The sequence below is a fragment of the Pagrus pagrus genome (assembly GCF_965226575.1).
Source record: "Pagrus pagrus genome assembly, chromosome: 7".
NCBI classification, from domain to species: domain Eukaryota; kingdom Metazoa; phylum Chordata; class Actinopteri; order Spariformes; family Sparidae; genus Pagrus; species Pagrus pagrus.
In genome coordinates, this window is record NC_140191.1 from 8,449,399 (window position 1) to 8,468,711 (window position 19,313).

Sequence of the window (19,313 nt, forward strand, 5' to 3'; positions counted from 1 at the left end):
AGCTCTGTGCAGTAAAAGTGTTCAACTGACGTTCCAAGTTAGGAAACTGTCTCAATGCGAGGTTTAAAAATAGAAAGCACGCTCAGCAAAGAATAGAGGCTTTAAAAACAGAGATCAATACACTCCCGTATCACAGAGGAATGGCATTTCTCAAAATAGAAGTTCCTGTTTCTGCACAAGCGAGCGAGGCAGGCAGTCACGCCACATTTGGGGCACCTCCAGACTGGAGCCACGGCCGTCCACCGCCACATCTGGGTGCAGTAACACGATCCGCTGATCCCGTTACCCGACCTCTGACCTCCCGCAGCCACGACTCAAGGAAGCCACGCTTCCTGCTGGGCGCTGTGTGCGAGGTGGCGAGCGACCTCAACCCCGTTTGACGCTATATTTGCCCCCAGGAGGACACTTCCTGTGCAGCTACATCTCTCCTCGCTGCTTACAGTACGTGTTGCGGACGGTTGACGTAGCAGGTGGCTAATTCCTAGCGCGATTCCTGGTGCCAGTCAGCTGTTTAGGACCCTGTTAACTCGGGGTGATAATCCGGAAAAGGCTGTGAAAGATCACGTACTGAGAGGGCGAGGGAGACAACTGGGTTACATCCAGGATCCAGAAGGATCTGGATCGTGTCAGATGTGAGGGATCAGACAGAGAGCTTCAACAAGATCATTTTAAATGATGAAAAACAAGCTTATTTTTACTTAACAAGTTAAAGAAACTACCTTTAAAGCTCAGTAATGATAGAAATGACATGATAAGATGCAGTTTCCTGCAGTGTGCATCAAGCTCTCTTTGGGTGAGTCTTCCTCAGTTTATACTGAAGGATCACAGTTGCGTAGATCTTGAAATCGTAGCGCTGTGACTCATAAAAGCAGTTTATGACGTGTGATACTCCTCAAGTATCTCTCTCTGGCACATTTAAGGGATAGACGCCCATTTTAAATTCATCTTCTTATTCAAAAACTTCAGCTTTTTTTGCCGTAAGCTGTCTTTGCACCAGTTTCCTCGGGGACGGGGATGAAGGCCTCTGCACGCAGCTCCTGTTTACACCAGTTATCCAACACGAGGAAACTGGATACCCACAAAAAATCTGAGATATATTAGTGAGGTTTTTATGAACTTTCTGTCTTCCCACGATGCCTGAAAGCCTCTCGACAGACAGACATATGTCCACAGTTATGTATACTTAATCCTCTGAACAAGTCATTTCAGTTAAATATTGATTTTACCATTTAGGAGCTCTGAGCTGCACAGGAACACTTCACTTATACATGTGTAGGTCGCTCGTCCCTCGGTGTGTTCGTGTCACTGCTCTTGTTCTGTGTTTGTGAGGAGCAGTTTGAGTTTTGAGAGAGTGAGAACATTTTTTGAGGGACATTATTCATAAAAGGGCTGTTTTAGATTAAAAGAGTCAACTCTAATAGAGGCTGTTTCTTCAGTAGAAATGAGCTCCAGTGAACACTGGTAACAGTGAGGTCTGTGGATTGTCCAGAGTAATCAGGATACTCTTAATTAGACTTAATTTCATTGACTTCTGTGATACTTCAGTGGTGGCAAGAATCTTAGAAACAGGAAGTGTTATAAAAAGTACCTAAAGGTCTTACAGTACTTGAGTAAAAGTAAAGATATTGTGTTAAAATGTTTCTTTGGTAAAAGGAAGTCACCCACATGAATAGTACTTTTACAAAGTTTTAAAGTATCTGATATTTAATGTACTGAAGTATAGAAAGTACAACTAGTAGCCAGTAAGTATACCTATATGTTCATGTATGTAGATACTGTGTGTCGATCGATTACCCACCTGGAGGATTATCAGATCCGATATTACGCATTTTTTAAATTATCAGTGTTTTTGTTTGTTTGAATTCAATCTGATTCCTGATAAAATATATAACTAGTAACTAAAGTTATCAAGTAAATAAAGTCAGTAAAAAGTACAATATTTGCCTCCAGAATGCAGTGAAGTGAAAGTATGAAGTACAAGTACCTCAAAATTGTACTTAAGTACAGCACTTGAGTACATTTCCTTAGTTACTTTCCATCATTATGAGCAGATATCTCCTGAACTTGAAACATGTTTTTGTAAATTTGTCTTGTAAAACTCTTTGAAGAATAAATACGATGTTCTGTATTTTTTCTTATCGTCCACAAACCTCCTGAGAAGACGTGAACCAACAGTGACTCGACCTCTCTCAGAAGTTACATAATGTTTGTGTAGTCGAAGCCTTATATAGCGTATTCTTCTGTACCATAGCGCTCCATTGTCGTCCAGAGTATTTTAAAACATGTCACCTTGCCACACTTGAGCTGAAGGACATTTCTTTATGAACACGACCGAGGATCCTGAAGTTTATTTTGAGTTGATCCCACATTCGCCCTCCTGCTGCTGTGATACAAACACGTATCGATCCACCGCTGAAAATAGTCCCCATCAAATTCAATAATCACTCCTGTTTGCTGTAAACTACAGTGCTCAGCTGTTTTAGGGGATTGCTGAGCCTTTTTTAAAAACAGAACTATATATTTGTGGGCCGGTTTTAAACATTTATGTTCGGTAGGAACCGCTGCGCCTCGGGCACAGCGCCAAGGACTGGATACAAGAAGTCAGAATACCGAGCGAGGCGGACGAACACGTTGTTGGTTTTGGTCTTTTTTTTTTTTTTTAGATTTGTTGACAATAAGAAAAACATAAAATATCACAACAGTCCTCGGGGAAAACAGTGACCAATATATCCTCAGTCTCCAGCTCTGAAACTCAAATTGGTCCTTGCAAAAATAGAAATACAAGAACACACACACACACACACACACACACACACACACACACACACAGACACACACAGGCTTGAGGATTAATGACACTTCAAAGGGAGGAAGCCGTACCGTGGCCAGCTTCCTGCCTCGGCCCATCTTGGACCATTTGTTGGCATCTCTGTAGCTGATGACGGCCTTGTGAGCCATATGGTGGCTATTTGGAGGCACAGAGGTAATCGTCTGAGGTACCCACTGATGTAACACTTTGCCTTCTGCAGGTCGAGTTCGACAATAAAAAGGGGCCTCGGGCATCTTAACCTATCGTGGTATCGCACAAGCTCGATGGCGCCCATTTGTCTTGGAATGAAAAACGCTTCTCTGGTTTGTGAACGGACTAAAAACAGGACGGAGGATTAAGGAGGGATTGTTTTCTCTCATTTTCGTCCTGGATATGCTTCATTGTCTCTCACTGGCACTGATTTTTCTCTTCTCAGGATATTGTGCTTGGCCCATCCTGTTAATATCTGTTTTTGTCCTCTTTCTCTTGCTTTGGAGTAAATCTAGCTGTGGTTTCGATTCAGAAAGTGAGACCTTCTTCTGAGGTCACAGGGAGGAAGAGGTGGATGCTTGACACGTTGTCAGCTTCAGGCTTTTAAATCAGCTGCACTTTTTCAACTGTCTTTTTTTATTAACAATGGATCAGATGATGAAGAAGTGTAATGTGATGAAACTCAGCTGTGTGGACTGTTTTAGCATCTTTCAGCAGAGTGTTTTGGTTTTATGACTCATAACTTCACAAGGTCCTCTGCGGTCAGGTGTGCTCAGACGGGCTGAAACCCAGGACAGGGTACCCCTGTGAAGGGAGGTGTCTGATGTTGTCATGTCACTTTGACCTTGCAGACACTTGCGACCCTCTGGGATGCATTTTTTGGCTTTAATGTATCATGAGTGCTCTCACGATGCAGTTTTTGTCACCAGGCACGTCATCTCCTGGGACTGGTGATCCAGTTAGGCTAGCAGCCTGGTTTTTACTACTCAACCCAGCAAGCAGTTAGTTTGGGTAGGCCGAGTAGACATAGTCTCAGTCATGTCGTACAGCCGTAGCGTGGACCAAGAACAGCATGGATAGTTCTGGGCTGAGTTTGGACAAAGATATGGCTGCAGGGCGGCATCACTGGTGGCCCGATTCCAGCATTACAACACACAACTAAGCCTGAAGTACGCCACAAGGACCACAATACGGCCTATTGCTATCGGCCCATGGCTTTTTATTTGGCGACATGTCATGCACAATGTGGCCCACATTTGGTTTTCCTGCACTCAGCTGCTCGTGTCACACCTGCAACCAAATTAGAGACGAATGAATGAACTCACTTTTTGTCCTGTGTTGGTAGTGACTAATGTGACAAAAAAAAGGGAACGATGCAGTTGTGTTTGTGCCAACAATGAAACTACTTGGAAAAGCTAGTTTGCGGAAGTTTCCACTTTAATAGCACAGTCAACATATCAACTTTATACTTAACAGCTTGTTCTCTTCACCCTGTGGCCAACAAAATCAATACAAACTGCTTTATTGTTGGTGATTATGGATTTGGTTTATATATTTAAGTCAACATTTACTACAGTATTTACTTTTGTCAATATTTAATCAAGATCTTGACCGAACTTTCTCCAACGTTAACCAACTTCTTTGAACGTAACCATAAAAAATGTCATGTTTATTTGTCAGGTATTGCAGGATATCAGTCTGAACGTTTTATTTTGGCAGTTACCTGTTTGCAGACACATTCGCTATCATTATGTTGATTTTAAAAGATGTGTGTAGCGCCTTAAGGCCCGGACCTGGTGGCTGACCTCAACATGCTCACACCGTCGTGTCCTCCTCTGTTTACTTTACCCTTCGTGCTGACCTTTACCCCTCTCCCCACCCCACTCCTGCCAGTTACGACTCCTTTTGTTTGCAGTTTGCATCTGGTGGAGGAACAGCATGCCCCCACATTGTTTTGTTTTAGTGCTCAGAGACGAAGAAGGGAAAAGAAACATAAAAAGGGAGAAAGACGTTCACAAAGTCCAGAGGACGTCAGACTTGTTGACCCGGCGCCACAGTTGTTTGGGCGTACGTGAAGAATTGTTTGGGTTTTAGCTGCAACAGCTCTCTGATTGATGCAAGTTGTAGCCGAACCTCAGCGAGATGAAAATTGCTGTATTGAGGATCAGAGCCATCTGCTGATACGTCTCCGGACAGCTCTTGTTTGCCGAAGAAGAAAGTCGTAACACGATAAGAATTCAAACTGTATGATGGAGAATGGCCGGCATGCAGCGTGTAACGCTTCCTAATATTAAAGATCAATATTTGTGCGAGTACAGACGAAAAGCAGCTCATCTCACACATTGGGAGACATTCTCTGGATAGTTCAGCTTGGCTCAGGGATTCATAGCCTTTGGCAGAACATCTTTCCTGTGGTGAAACAATACCAGACGTTGACGGGCCTCGCCAGAGAGGGAACTGGCATTATGAAAAGCAGAGGCTGCAGACGGACTCGAGAGGTCAGTCGGCCAATAGTTCTGCACATAAACAACCAGAACCAACACATTCGGGGTTTCTATGAAAACAAACAGTGGAAAGTAGGGGATTATATTCTGTATGTGGGTCAGAGAGGGCCTGCTGGATGGCTGGAGAGGTTGTCATGTCTAGATGGCACCTGCAATAACACTGAGCACTGTACAAGTCGGGCTGTTTGTTGGAACAGGACGTTGTGAATTCGGCGTAAGAAGCCTTCGATGTTGTCTTATTAAAGTCCTCATATTAAAGAGATACTCCACCCAAAATCAAGCGTTTGCATATCAAATACTCGCCTCATGTAGGTTTGAAAGGTGACTGCGTCAGGGTTTTGTAGTTTGAGCCATCAAAAACAACAGCAGCTGTGGTCGGCTTGAACTTTCAGCTTTATTGTACATTCAGGAAGCTTGCCAGGAAAAACACAGAGCACAGACTTAACATAAAACTTAAAATAATTATAATAATACAATAACATGCTTTGGTGCTTAAAAAACAGTCAGTTTTCTCATACTGTCCACTGCTGCAGCTCTGTATTCCCCCTCTGTCTGAAACGCTCCTGTCTCTTTAAGGCCCCTCCTCCTGAATACCCAGTCTCCTCTGATTGGTCAGCTCACACACGCCTGAGCCAGCACCGCTAACAACAACAGAGCAGCTGTGCTAAATCAATTCTTACGTGCCAAGCTAGCCGGGCATAGGCATAAATTATGCAAACGTGTGACATGTTGACGTAGCGTGATGTCACAAAGTCACAAAATTAAAGGCGGGGCTTCTGACGAGGCGTTTCAGGAGCAGCGTTTTCTGTGGGAGAAAGGAAGTGAGAAAAAAAAGCAATTAACTATTTTTGTCTGGCAAGAATGATATGTAGCAGAAACAATAAAATAAACACAATAAAAGTTGAATAACAACAAATAAATTACAGATTGTCTGCCAAACAGGAATGATGTACAAAACAAAAACAATAAAAATAAAAACAATTAATAACAACCATGTCTGTGAATTAATCAAAGCAGTAACACACGTGTGACTCATTTCGATAACTCTTATAATTTATTCCATTTGGTGCAAGAAAACAAAAAGCTGGACTTTTCTGCTACTTTCAGAACTGAAATATTGAGCCCTGTAACGACGGATCGATCGGGACGGTCAGCGCTTACTGGAAACAAGACCGACTTCAAAAGGTCTCGCTCGGAGAAGTCCGAGAGGATCTGTCAAACAGCTGGCCCCGAACAGATGTGGACCTCGATCCGGGCTAATCGGCTCAGTCTGCGAAATATACAACCTTCCGCTCGAGACACATCAGCTCGAACCTATAAACCTGAGCCTATTCTCCGTCTTACACCACCAATTAGCATCATTATGGAGCGCTGCACGTATTAAACAGGCCACTTCCGCCTCAACTGTACCCCTACAGCAGAGGAAGCAGGTGAAATCAAAATGGTTTCCATATGTTGCCCTGGTTTCCTGGTGATGTATGGCTCCTGTACGCTAGCTAATGAGCTGCACTGAGCATTAAGCTCGTGTGGGAGATGGTTTGCAGATTGGGCCTGAACCCCACAGATAGCAGACAAGCTAACAAAGCCTTGCTAAGCAGAGTCATGCTCCAACAGCTTTTCCTGTTGTAATTCACCCACGGACGACTTGAAGAGGATGTTGTCCGTCTCTCTGTGGTCCGATAGCTCTCTTTGATTTATGCAGGAAGACGGGACTCCCATCACCTGCGCTGTGCTGGAGGTGTTGAGCAGGGTAAGTGGCCCTGTGACAGACTCTATTGTGCCCTCAGGGATGGAAGTTCAGACTCTCCTTTGTGCTCATCCCTCAGCAGGAAACACCATCCCAGCCTGTGGGGACACGCACAGGTTCACATTTTACCTTACGTCGCAGCTTTTTGAGGGAGCAGGGTGGTCGGCTGTGAATAAAGTGATGCTTGTCGACACCTATCTTGTCCCAAAACACGGGACTAAGTGGACACGTCTCGCAGGGAGGTGAGGCGTGTTGACGTGGCGCAGCTCGCTCGTCTCTTCTTTGTTCCTCTCGTGCAGCTGATTTAGATTTTAACAGATAATTCGGAGCAGAATCCTGCACGCTCATCCCAAAAAATCGTTTTGAAGACAGCGAGCAGGCATCGTGATATAATTTAAAACGTGTGGGATAGTTAAAACCCGGTTCAGATTTTAATTAATGGGGCCTTGCGACTGTTTGGATCGGCCATGTGTTCACCAAACGGTGCTCCGGTTAACGAGTGTTGGAGCGCAGCAGCTTGCTGCCGGGCCAAAGGCTTCACACCCAGGTGCCAGAGCGTTCGTCGCCTTTATGACGAGGACGGTAACAAGCGAGCGGCATCTGTGCCAAGACGCGAGCTGTAATCCAACCAGTGTCCAAATGGCCGTGAAAACCACAGGTCGTGGATCAAAGCCAAGGCGCTTTCATGTCCGACTCATCTGCTCGATCTGAAATGACAGCCATTTACCAAACACGTCATCTCAATTTACAACTTTTTAAGATGTTAATTCTTTTGAGAGAATTCCTGTTTGTCTCGAACGAGTTTGTCGCCTCTGGGAAACAAATTTACAGTCTCTTGAGAGATGCGTCCCCCGCCCGAACAAATGTTTCATGTTAACTTGTTCAGATGTGTCCCGGTGGGGGGCGGTTCTCCAGTACTGTGCGCAACCTAGCAGGAGCTCAGATCTTTGATTCTGCTCTTTGGCAAATGTCGCCCCGATGCTGGCAGTTTGAGCGCCCCCATGTTTCACGGCTGTCAGTCACAGAGGTGGTCTTAGCTTTCAGCCCTGCGCAGTTTCAAAGAGAATGGATTTTCCCAGTGCCATCAGCCCTAATCAGAATCACATTGTCTCCAGCTATTGGCCCACGGTGAAACTCAGAGGCTTACCCTGAATTTAACTTTGATTAGCCCGGGTCCTTGGATTGATTTGCCCACCGCTCTCCGCTCTTTGATCTGCGAGAGCTCCTGCAGGAAGCTTTAGTACCCCCTAATCAGCAGTTAGTGGACCAGTCCAAGCCTCCCTGAGGGGGTGCGTGGAAGAGACTGACCCACAGTGTGAGCATTAAGGGGTGAGACAGGGCCAGATTGGCAGACACACAGTCTGGCTCCAGCCGTGGATAACCTCGGGGTACTCCCATGCCTAATGTCACACGGTCATTAAATCAAGGAGCCTCCGTTAAACTGGACACAACTGCTTTTGACGCCAGGGTCCGACAAACTGACACCCTTTATGTGATCATTACAGGGACCATTGCCCATTGCAGAGTTGTTGACATTAAGGGGAAGTTTAACAATGCTCGAGGGCAGCGGTGAATCCACAAAACCCTCACAGCTTGACCAGTGGCTTAAATGTGTCCTAACATGCTCAGGAGTCGTTCGGGGACGTACACATGGTTATTTCTTTTATACTTGAGCAGCTCGAGTGTGTTGAAAAGTTGAATCTTTGCAGGTCTGTATGACAAATTGAGGTTCGGGAGTCGGCTCCTCCTGCAGCTGACAGCTACCCACAACAGCTTTCTCAGCGAAGGTTCGCCAAGTCGTTGATGCGTATCTTCGGAGCGTAATTCCAGCTCCAGTAACATCTGAACACCAGGTGCTGCAACTGAGAGAGGGTGAGAACGATTTAGCGAGCGAGCAGAGAGGTCAAAGAAAGGATAGTGAGAGATAACGGATTCATGGCTGAAACATACACTGTCACTCAGAGTGATACATTTGACCTGACTTGCGACAAAAAAAGACAAAGACGAGCTGTAATTTCTTTTTTGGAAAACTGTAACAGGTCTCCAACGTAATGTCAGTGAAAGTTTTGTTGTTAACAAGATAGGACAGCATCAAACATGAATTTTAGATTGAAATAGATGAATTCATTTTGAAATAGCAGCATTAAAAAAGGTAATTAAATTGTATGTAAGCTAATGTGCGATGCAGGTGTTTTCTACCCGGCAGTTGTTCTGAACAAACACTGTGATTCAATCATCACCATGTCTTGTACGAAAAATGTATCGTAACATTATCTAATCTTAGGGACTGATACAAACAGGAGGGGTTGCGAGTTTAATTCCCACGTCAACTTTCTTTAAAATTCATACGATCTCCTTCATACATGTATTAAAACATACAAAAACAATTTCTAATGTGACACAGCTGACATGGCTTTTTGCATAAAATAAATGAATAATTACATTAAAATCCTTAAAATGGCAGATTTTCCATGTCCCTCGTAAAAAATTCCACAATAAATGAAAATGCAAATATTTGTCGTTTGACAAGTTTAATTGTTGGACACAAGACGTCTTCGACTTCACTGTGAAGTTCATCCAAGCTCAAACATTCAACTGTAGGAACAAGAAGAAAAAAATCATTTTCATCAGGAGGGGGGACTTTAAGACGTGAGGTTCTTGACAATAAAATAAAATAATCACCTCACGGCCAGCAGCTTCTACTGCTCATCAATAAAGCATCCATCAGAGGTTCTCGGGCTTTGTTTGGAGACCTGAGGCCTTTCTGCCCTCAAAACAGTGTCAAATGGAGGTTGACCTGCATCTCTGCCTTTTGCCTCAGACCTCCCACTGACAGGTTGTTTTTTTCAAAGGTCACGAGTCTGCCTTGGTCAGTATCTGCTGACATTTTTGAGCGTTGGCCTAATTGAGCCTTGTTGCGTTATGGCTCACAGGATCGTCCAACAAGAGGTGTGTTTCCCTGGTTTTCTGCTGCATCTCACGCCTCAGTCTTTAATCAGTTTGTTGGGCTGTGAGGTGAAAATAATCTCAATCAAGCACACACTTGAAAACAGACAAGACTGTAAGAGTTAGCAGTCAGGTAGCGCCGTGTTTACAGATAGTCCGACGAGATTACCGCTCCGATATCACTAATAAGAGATTAGCTACGGCAAAAAAACACTATTGCAGCTTCAAATGTGTTTGTCTGCTTGTTATTCTTAACCCTTCTGCTGCTCCTGTTATCAGCTATCAGTCGTCTCCAGGGACAAAGCTTTACCAACGGAGACGCTATAAACAGGAAGTGGAGCCCCTCGCTGGTTTCGTCTTATAGCTCCCAGGAAGGGTTTCAGCGAGTGACACAAACCAGAACACACACACACACAAACACAACGTACCAGGCTTTATTTACCTACTTGACACCTTAATCCTCCCACTTGTCGACACAGTGAGTGGAAAGTTACCTCGTGTTTAACCAGCCTGAGAAAGTCCAGGAATCTGTAATCCTGTTTTGACGGAGACGGACATTGAGACATACTTACTGTAGGCCGTGACTTCTCAAGATGATCGGACTTTGGAGAAGTCACGTGAAAGAGAGGGATTTTCAGAAGGAATCCGGTGATTCATTAAGTTCTGTTATTACTTCACTTCCTCCTTACCTTCAGCTTGTTTTCTTTTGCTTCTCTGGATCTGATATTTTCGTAGAAGGACAATAACCTGCGTCAGAACAATACCTATGAATCAGTGGAAAACAGTGTCTCAATTTACAAGATATACAAAGTTATTTTAAGTTTATAATATTGGGAAACCCCGTGAAAAACTTCCTTCACAGACGCTGATAAAATAAGTCAACTTTCCCATTCAGCGACGGCAGACTGAATGTCTTTCGCTATCCGGAGGAATTCGTCTCCTTCTAACGAACCCGACCTCTTCAGCTTCTATCACTTGGACAAACACACACCCACATACAGATGAGGATCTTCAGAGTGGGAGTCCGGGCCGACTGACTTACAGCTGTGTCAGCAGGAGTTGGAAAAATCCAGGAGGAGAAAAAACACAAGGGAGAGGGATGAAAGGAGATAAGAGGAGGGGTGGAGAGGAAATGCGAGTGTTTACGTCGGCCTGTGCGAATGTGGGTTTGCGCGTCGTGTGTTGTGTATGATTCGAGCGAGCGTACCTGCCACCAGGTTCTCGGCTAAGTGAGTCAGTTTTTGCGGGTTAGTGCTAATGGGCCTGATAATGCTGAATGATGAAGTGCCTCTGACTGACAGACCCCGGTGGGCTGATGTGAGCAGGACTGTCAGGCATCAGTAAACCGTGGCATGGTGACTCATAACTCTTCTGATAGAGTCTGAAGGGAGTCTGCAGTCGCTCTTTTCTATCACTTTCTCCTTCATCATTTTTCTGGAGAACTAGGCCACCATGAATGACGTGGATCGCTGTAGCTTCAGATGGATTCCAGGGACATTCAAGCTGCTATACATCGTCTTCAACTGGTGACGGACTCGTCTCCATACTGAGGATGACGTTTCTGCTGTCTGCCCGCTAATGATTCGAGGCGTCTCTAAAGCTGGAACACTGCATGTTTTTATTAATCTTGTATCTTAAATGGCCTCTCTGCATGGCGAAAACATACTACTTCTCTGCTCACGTTGAAAAGTCACACTGTACATAAACAAAAGACCCCCAGCATGTTATCACCTGATGAATCAGACCCCAGTGTCTTCAGTCATTTTGCACGTTATCACGACACATCATTTATTGTATCAACTTATGTAACATATTTTACGTAGGTCACATTTGCAACGTAACTTGAACACCACCAATTTTACACATTAAAGTGTGTTTACAGGCCTTGGGGAGTACTACTGCATATGTGAAAAAGTAGTGTAAAGCCTCCAGAGGAAGCTGCATGTAATCTGATAAATTGCCTCCAGTATTGTCACTCAATGGCTAAGTTGCATTGTGGGAAATGTAGGCACCAGTGCATTCGTAGCTGGTAGCTGATAAATCAGTTGAGGGACGATGTTCCTTTTTGTTGTCGGTTGAAAAAAGTCATACTTAAGGTGAGTCATTATCTTGTTGACTGGATGATACAAGTACAGTGAAAATAACCATAATCAAAATAATAATAATAAAGATATGCAGGTTAAAAAACCGAAGTATAGAGTGTGTTGAACTGATAATTTCAAGGTCCACTGTGATGCACTTCAGGTTAATATCACATGAGAGGGTGAAATTAAAAAACTGCTCTCCTGTTTTTAACAGAGATGTGGCTCATCAATAATTTTGCATCAGATGGTGGCGGTGATAGACTGATAGACTGATAGTCTCGTATTACATACACAGACTGAGTTACAGAAGCAGTGACCTGAGAACGACGCCCGTCCTCAAACAAACTCTGGAAGGCTGAATGGAAAACTCAGTTATCGTTGAACACTGTAGGTCAAAATTTGCATTTTCACAGAGTTCATGTGCAGAACTCACACGGAGCCGGAGCCTGAAGCAGGTTTACTGATTCATCTGAAGTTCGGTGCGGGAACGAGTCCACGCCGGAGACTTAGGAGAGAATCCAGGTTTAACTCAGCAGTTAATCGGATACAACCCGGTCGCCTGCGGCCTGAATAACTGTTAGCCGAGCACTTTTCTGCAAAACCACAGACACAAGTTAAAACTGGACTTTTCTTTATGATGCATTTATGTAACGCTGAGCTTTTGCTTTGTTTAGGTTTAGGCACAAAAACCACTTGGTCAGGGTTTGGAAAGCATTAATGTTTGGCTTAAAATGCTGGTTTTGGTCACCACAAACATACCTGGGAATGTCTGCAGCTCTCCTAAAAAACACCTGGATAACATAGAAACATCTGTCTGTGTTCTCTTTGTGACCCGGCAGTGTGACCCATCTCCTGCTGCAAGTGGATTGTGGGTCAGAACAGCCAGAAAAACTGGTTTCCATACCTTGCACACTGAATCTGACATACTGTGTACAGTAGTGTGGGTGCTGGAATGCAACTTTGATAAATTTAGTTTGTCGATAATTCTGTAAAGTTTACTTCTCCTGTACTGTACTGCATGTTTAGCTCGCATTTTAATGTGCGTGCATGTATGTATGATGTGCTGCTATGTTTGCTGAAGGGCCTGACCCTAAATTAGTCCCCATAAATAAATAATAGCACAGAGAGCTTCAGTCTCAGCCGCAGCTCTGCAGAAGCACGCTGCATACAGTATGAAGTCACGTCAAATTGGAGATTAGCTGAGCTCTGCGTCATCGGGACACGAAGTACAGACGTGAATGCATTTCTGTCTCTGTTACGTAACGCGAACACAGGCCCATTAAAACGTGTAATTGCTGTTTTTTCCCCCTCATATTTGTGTGTAAATGTGTCCAGACATACATGAAGCTGAGGTTAACACACACACCCCCAACCCCACCCGCCTAAGAACACACACATGCACACACCACATCACACAATCCCCCCGTCATGTCCAATATTAGACCCTGTGGTTCAAGATCTACCCCAAACGAGCACCATGACACGTTTCATTGTTTCTCTCGCCCTCCTCCTCCTCCTCCTTCTCCTTCTGATCGCTGACGTGGAGAAACTCAACAATCGCTGACTTTTTTCCCCTCTTCCAAAAACAGTACAATTGTTGTTTGTCTCTGCCATCTTCCCTTTTGTTGTTGTTGTTGCCGCGGGCCTCAGACTCCAGACAATGGCTCATTGAGAACGGGCCCCGTGAGTGTATCGTCTTGTACGAGACGTAGACGGCGGTGGTCAAGACAAAAAAAGAAAATGTTCCTGCGGCGGAGATTGAACACATCTGGATGACCTCTTTCCCTCTTTTGAAACTCCTCGAACATGTTTTTACTCAATGTCTCCCTTCTCAAACAACTTTCACATGCAGTTTGGGGATTAAACGCTGCACCTTGACTGTTGCTGTTGATAGTTAATCATCTACTTTTTCCTCTCCGGGCTGAGTCAGCCTGTGTCTCCGACCTTTAGGCGGGACATTTCCTCAATTTTTGCACCGGACGAAGTTTCCTGTCAACGTTATTGTTTTCCTCACAGACTTATGTAGTAGATGACATCTTCATTTGGAATCCATCAGTGGGCCGGCCGATTACAGAGCACTGTTTGTCTATTGTATTGTTTTCCCCTGCTTGCCAACTTGTCTGGCTTTCCAGCGGACATTGTTAGAGGCTGTGACTCAAACGAACAGTCGGCGCAGTGTTGTTTTTAAAAAGAGCTTTTACCGCATGTGAGCGTTGCGCTTTACAATGCCTGTTGCGGTTGATGGTTAAATCTACAGTGCTGGGGGTCGGGGCTTTGTACTCGTGTTTGGTCGAGTTAGATCATGTTGAGCTGAGCGGCCAGATGTGCCTTCAGCGAGACGCTGAATTTTGGCATTTTAGGAGGTGGTGAACTCGTTCCCTGTGACCCACTGTGAGAAATATCAGGTAAAAAAATGTTGGTATGTGATTTTTTTCTCTTTCTTTTGCACAATTTCCTCCACATTCGCTTGTTTCTGGGTCTGAATATCCACCGCCGATGTCGTGCCCCTCAGGAATTCTTGACATCTTCCTGATTTTGATATGCCGATCCTTATCCCCGCTCTGCAATCCTGCACAGTACAGTTCAGCCCAGCCCGTGCCTCAACGCTCCCCACCCTCCTCCGCTCTACACACACGGGGCTTTGTGGTTTTGGGTTTGGTCCAGAATGCAACTCTGTGGTCAGCCGCTACTTAGGCTGAATGAAACAGGAGCTCAGTTTCCCTCTCCTCACAGTAGCACCTACCTAACATGTCATCACATTTACACAGACACACGTCAGCAAACCGTGGCTCACACTCAACCGTAGGAAACTCTGAGGAAGAGTCTGGTCCATCAGCGCCGGAGCTATCGGGTCAACTGAGGCTGAGGCTCTGCGAAGACTTCCCCCCCAAAATGAGGGTCTAGGAGTGGGCTGGAGCTCCACAGAAGCCTCGGGGGGTACCGGGAGACAGCTCCAGTGCTCTAATGTAATATTCAGATCCAGCCTGTGTTTTGATGCTGCATCGTGACCCACTGCTGTAAAGCTGTCCTGTCTCATCACCGTCCACGCTGAGTCACGCTCTCCACGCCCCCGCTGCCTCTTGACATTCTCTGTACCGCTCGAGGGCCGCGGGGGTGAACACACATGCAGGAACACGGACCAACACGCATGCGTACAAAGTGAGAATTTGATCCACCTACATACATAAAGTCACAAGTTTCAAACTTCACATTTGAAATGAATTGAGTGTGAACACATGAATCCTGTTTGACCCACTTATGGTACGTGTCCACAGGATCTGTCACTTATCGTCTATGTGTGGTGCAAATGCATTCTGGTAGTGCTGGGCTGCGTTTCGAGAGACGCAACGCAACATTGCCCACCTGTCATTTGCACAAAGTTGAGGTCGCTTTATGCAAAGACATCATGGCTTATGCACTATTTTCATAATATAACAGAAAGTTTCCAAATGAGCCGCCATGTTGGCCCGGTTTGAAAATCTGGAGCAGCAGCCCAGGAGTAGCAATGCAATATTGGTGTTTATATCAGCAGATAAGTAACAAGAAATGTCAGTGTTGAAATCTGGCTGATTTTTTGAGGTCATTTAAAAAAAAAGTGTAACCATGACAAAAGTTTCTCCACTACGGGACGCTGACAAGGTTATTTTTCTGTACTTATAAAAATGCATCTTTAAATATACACATTTAAGTGTCGTTTAAGCAGCTGCAAAAAACTTGCGTTGATTCTGGCGGCCCCTGTGGACAAAAGGGTACGAGCACCACTTCCACTTCCTGTCGTAAAGATCTCAGTTTTGGCTCGCTCGTGCAGAGTTAAAGAGAGACACAATGTATTTGGAATAACTGTTTGCAGGATGCATAGTGGTGAGGTTATGTATCTGTTAATAACTGCTTTATGACGGTGGTTTTAATTTCATGATTTATCCAACCCAGATAAGTTGGAACCTTGACCGGCATTAAATATGACTTTAATGACTATATAAAACAGCCAATCTTCTTGCTGATGGTCTCGTTTGCTTAAATCAGATCATAAATAGGCATCAGTATTAATATGAGACTGTTTCATAACCAGTTAAAAACTCATTGTACATTTCCAAAAATATAAAAATACTGTCAGCTATTGTGTGGTTATCAAAATATCCACGCCACTTAAATGCTAATACATGAGTCACAATCAGCAGAATGATCATATGTATAATAACACAGCACTCTCAAAGGGGACAATCTGCATAATGAGTACTTTTTCTCCAACTCGCTTGTGTTTTGCTCTCATTTAAATACAATTTAATATGCGGGCCTTCTTCTTTTTATATCAACTTCTCACTCTGTTCAAATATTTGTCTTTGATGCCGTTTAACTCGTTCTTGTTGCAGTAGAGCGGCTTCTCAGAGGCCTCTTCTTTGCGGCCGCCTCATCTGAAATGCGCAGTGTGCACTAATGCTCCCACAGAATTACTACTCAGGAAGCATAATTCAGATGTACAGTAACGGTGGACGGAGATACAGTGAGAGCCAGGAAGGATGTGGCCTCTCCTGTCCTGTGCTGTGCTGTGCTGTGCTGGCCCACTCTTCCTGCCTCTGTCCATGCGCTATACTATACTGTATGTTCACAGGCCGGGTTCACATTCTCTCCTACTCATAAAACAAGTCATCACGTTGTAACAGAGAGTCTATAAAGCAGTTTAAGGCATGCACCAATAGGTCCCAAAGCTCCCTTTGGTATAAGCGTGCTGTCTCCCAGAAATAGTACCCTGCATATTTTATGAGGACCTGTATTTTTGTCGTTCCTGCGCTGAAAACGGGGTGAAGATGGAGTTTTGTGGTTCTTCCTCTGCAACGGGCTGCTCCATTTATAGACTGAATGGTCACTGAGTTTCTCTCATGTGGTTTCACGATGAGGCAGAGCGGCGGTGAACTCTGGAGTTGACTCGTCACCCTGAGCTGACACAGTGGCAGCGGTTGGGTGACTAAAACTGAGAACCTCTGGGCTGATTAAAGAGGGTGGCAGAGCACGGTGACATATTTAGCAAAGCAAAAAGTAAATGACAGTTTACTTAAGAGTAACAGGGTTTGGACAGAAACGTACGCCATTGTCACATAGTTTGTGTAAGAGTCACGTGCAGTCAGAAGAATTCTCATCACTATGGAAATTACAGCTTCACCGCCCAATCACAGAGTTTCTCATGTTCGGAAAGACTGCTCTAAAATAAGCAAGGAAAAAACATCTGTCAAAATAAAACTCAAAGGATGATGAATTTTAAAGTGATTTAATAATATAATAGCCAGAATTGTTATACATAATCTTTTACAGTGCTGTTAACATGTGTGAAAGTCAACAAAATCCAGTATTCAACCTCAAGCCAGTGTTTGATAAACAAGTTAAAGTGCTTAATGTCATTAATATCATAATAGTGTTTAGTAGAATTGACTTAAGTGCATAAATAGTAGTAGTAGAAGTATTTCCACAACTGATATATAACGAAAAGTTGAAATCACAACATTTAAATCAAATAAATTTCCTTCAAAGCTGCGCTGAAAAACAACTACGTGTGATATGAAAGGAGATTTACAGTACTGATCAAAATAAGAATTAGCACATGGCTCTACAGGGCGTTTTAGCATCTTTCAGCTCATTGTTTTGGTCGCAACGTTACCGCTTTGGTTCACTCTCGCTGCTCTCATCAGTGTTGTTTTCAGCACCAGAAAGAAGACGGACACAGATAGCTGCTAGCTGGTGAACGTTGTGGTGCGTTAAGCAGCTAGAGAGCCATCAGGAGTTGGTGGAGACCAAAACAGAGCTATAAAGAGAGTGTCATTCAAGGCGAGGGCCACACGACTCAATGCTAATGTTATGGATATGTAAAAAGGCAAATGCTAACAAACTTGTGGCTAAAAGCTCACAGTCATTACTGTGTATGTGACATCAACATCGCTACATTGTCATGATAAAATTGATGCAGTATTTCGTATTATTGAAGATTTGATGTTCATATATGTGTTTATTAGGAGGGGTCAGCTCTCTCAGCAGGATCTTCATCACCGCTCGGAGGGATCGCTTTAACAGCAGGGACTTTACCCATCAGATGTAACTTTACAACATTTACTGTAAATGACTAGGTCCTTGACAAAAGTGTTGCTCACTGAACCATAATCCCTGATGTTAATCGGTCATATCTATGTTATCTCTTCTGAACTTCCTGTGTCACATCAGGCCAGCTCACTTATCATGTCCCTGTTTTACTGCTGTCCCATAATTTGATATCCACAGGAGCACCTAAGGCCACATTATGCAGAAATTGGCATTTTTTGCGATTTGATGCCCTCCACATGTATGTAACGCTGTGATCCTGCCCTCTCACTGAAGCTACATAGTGCAGAAACAAGTGATAGGGTGAATGGTGTCCCCTATTACAAGACACTGTACCATCAACATGACTTTGGGGCTGTGATTTAAGGTTAGTGTTTCTAAATTGAGACCTCCCACATGACAACATCTGACAGTCAGCGTCTTTGTTCAGTGTAACTATTCACAAACTCTCACAGACAGTCAGCCCTGCGCAGCGAAAACGGTTCAAATGACGGGTTATGCCATTTAATAATACATGAAAGAGGAATTTCGTTGCGGTGGTAAATTATACATGGAAACTGTGGTGGTGAATTACAGAGCCGCAATGTCAAGGTACATGCTGGAACATCTCCTCCTGGCTGCCTGCACCTAGCTGAGAGGATGATTTGCGTTCACGCTCTTGGATTGTGAGAGGTTGAGTCAGAACGTTGTCAAAACACTTTGTGAGTGGCGTAATGTGTCTGTGTGTGTGTGTTTGTGGGTGGAGTGCGAGTCAGATAATGTGTGAATGTATTTGGATGTGAGAGAGAGAGAACTGATGCTCTTTTTTTTGCCCTTACACTATTTATGCTTGAGTTTTCTCTCCCTCCACCTGATATACGGCTCGTATCACCGCTGGCCTTGGCTCGGGGCAGCCTGACGCAAAGCATTCACTGTCTCCGTCTCATCCTTGAGGATGAAGTCATGACTGCAGCAGATGTTCACCAGCAAACATCACTTCAGAATTAACAGGGCCCTCTACAGGTCAAGTAAAGAAAACTCAATCTGACATAAACAAACTCACTGATTAAAAATAATCCACGTCCACTAAAATAATCTTCTGGTTGTGGAAATGTTAAAAATATTCATAGATGGCAACATGAAAGCGCTGAACACAATGCCATGTGTGT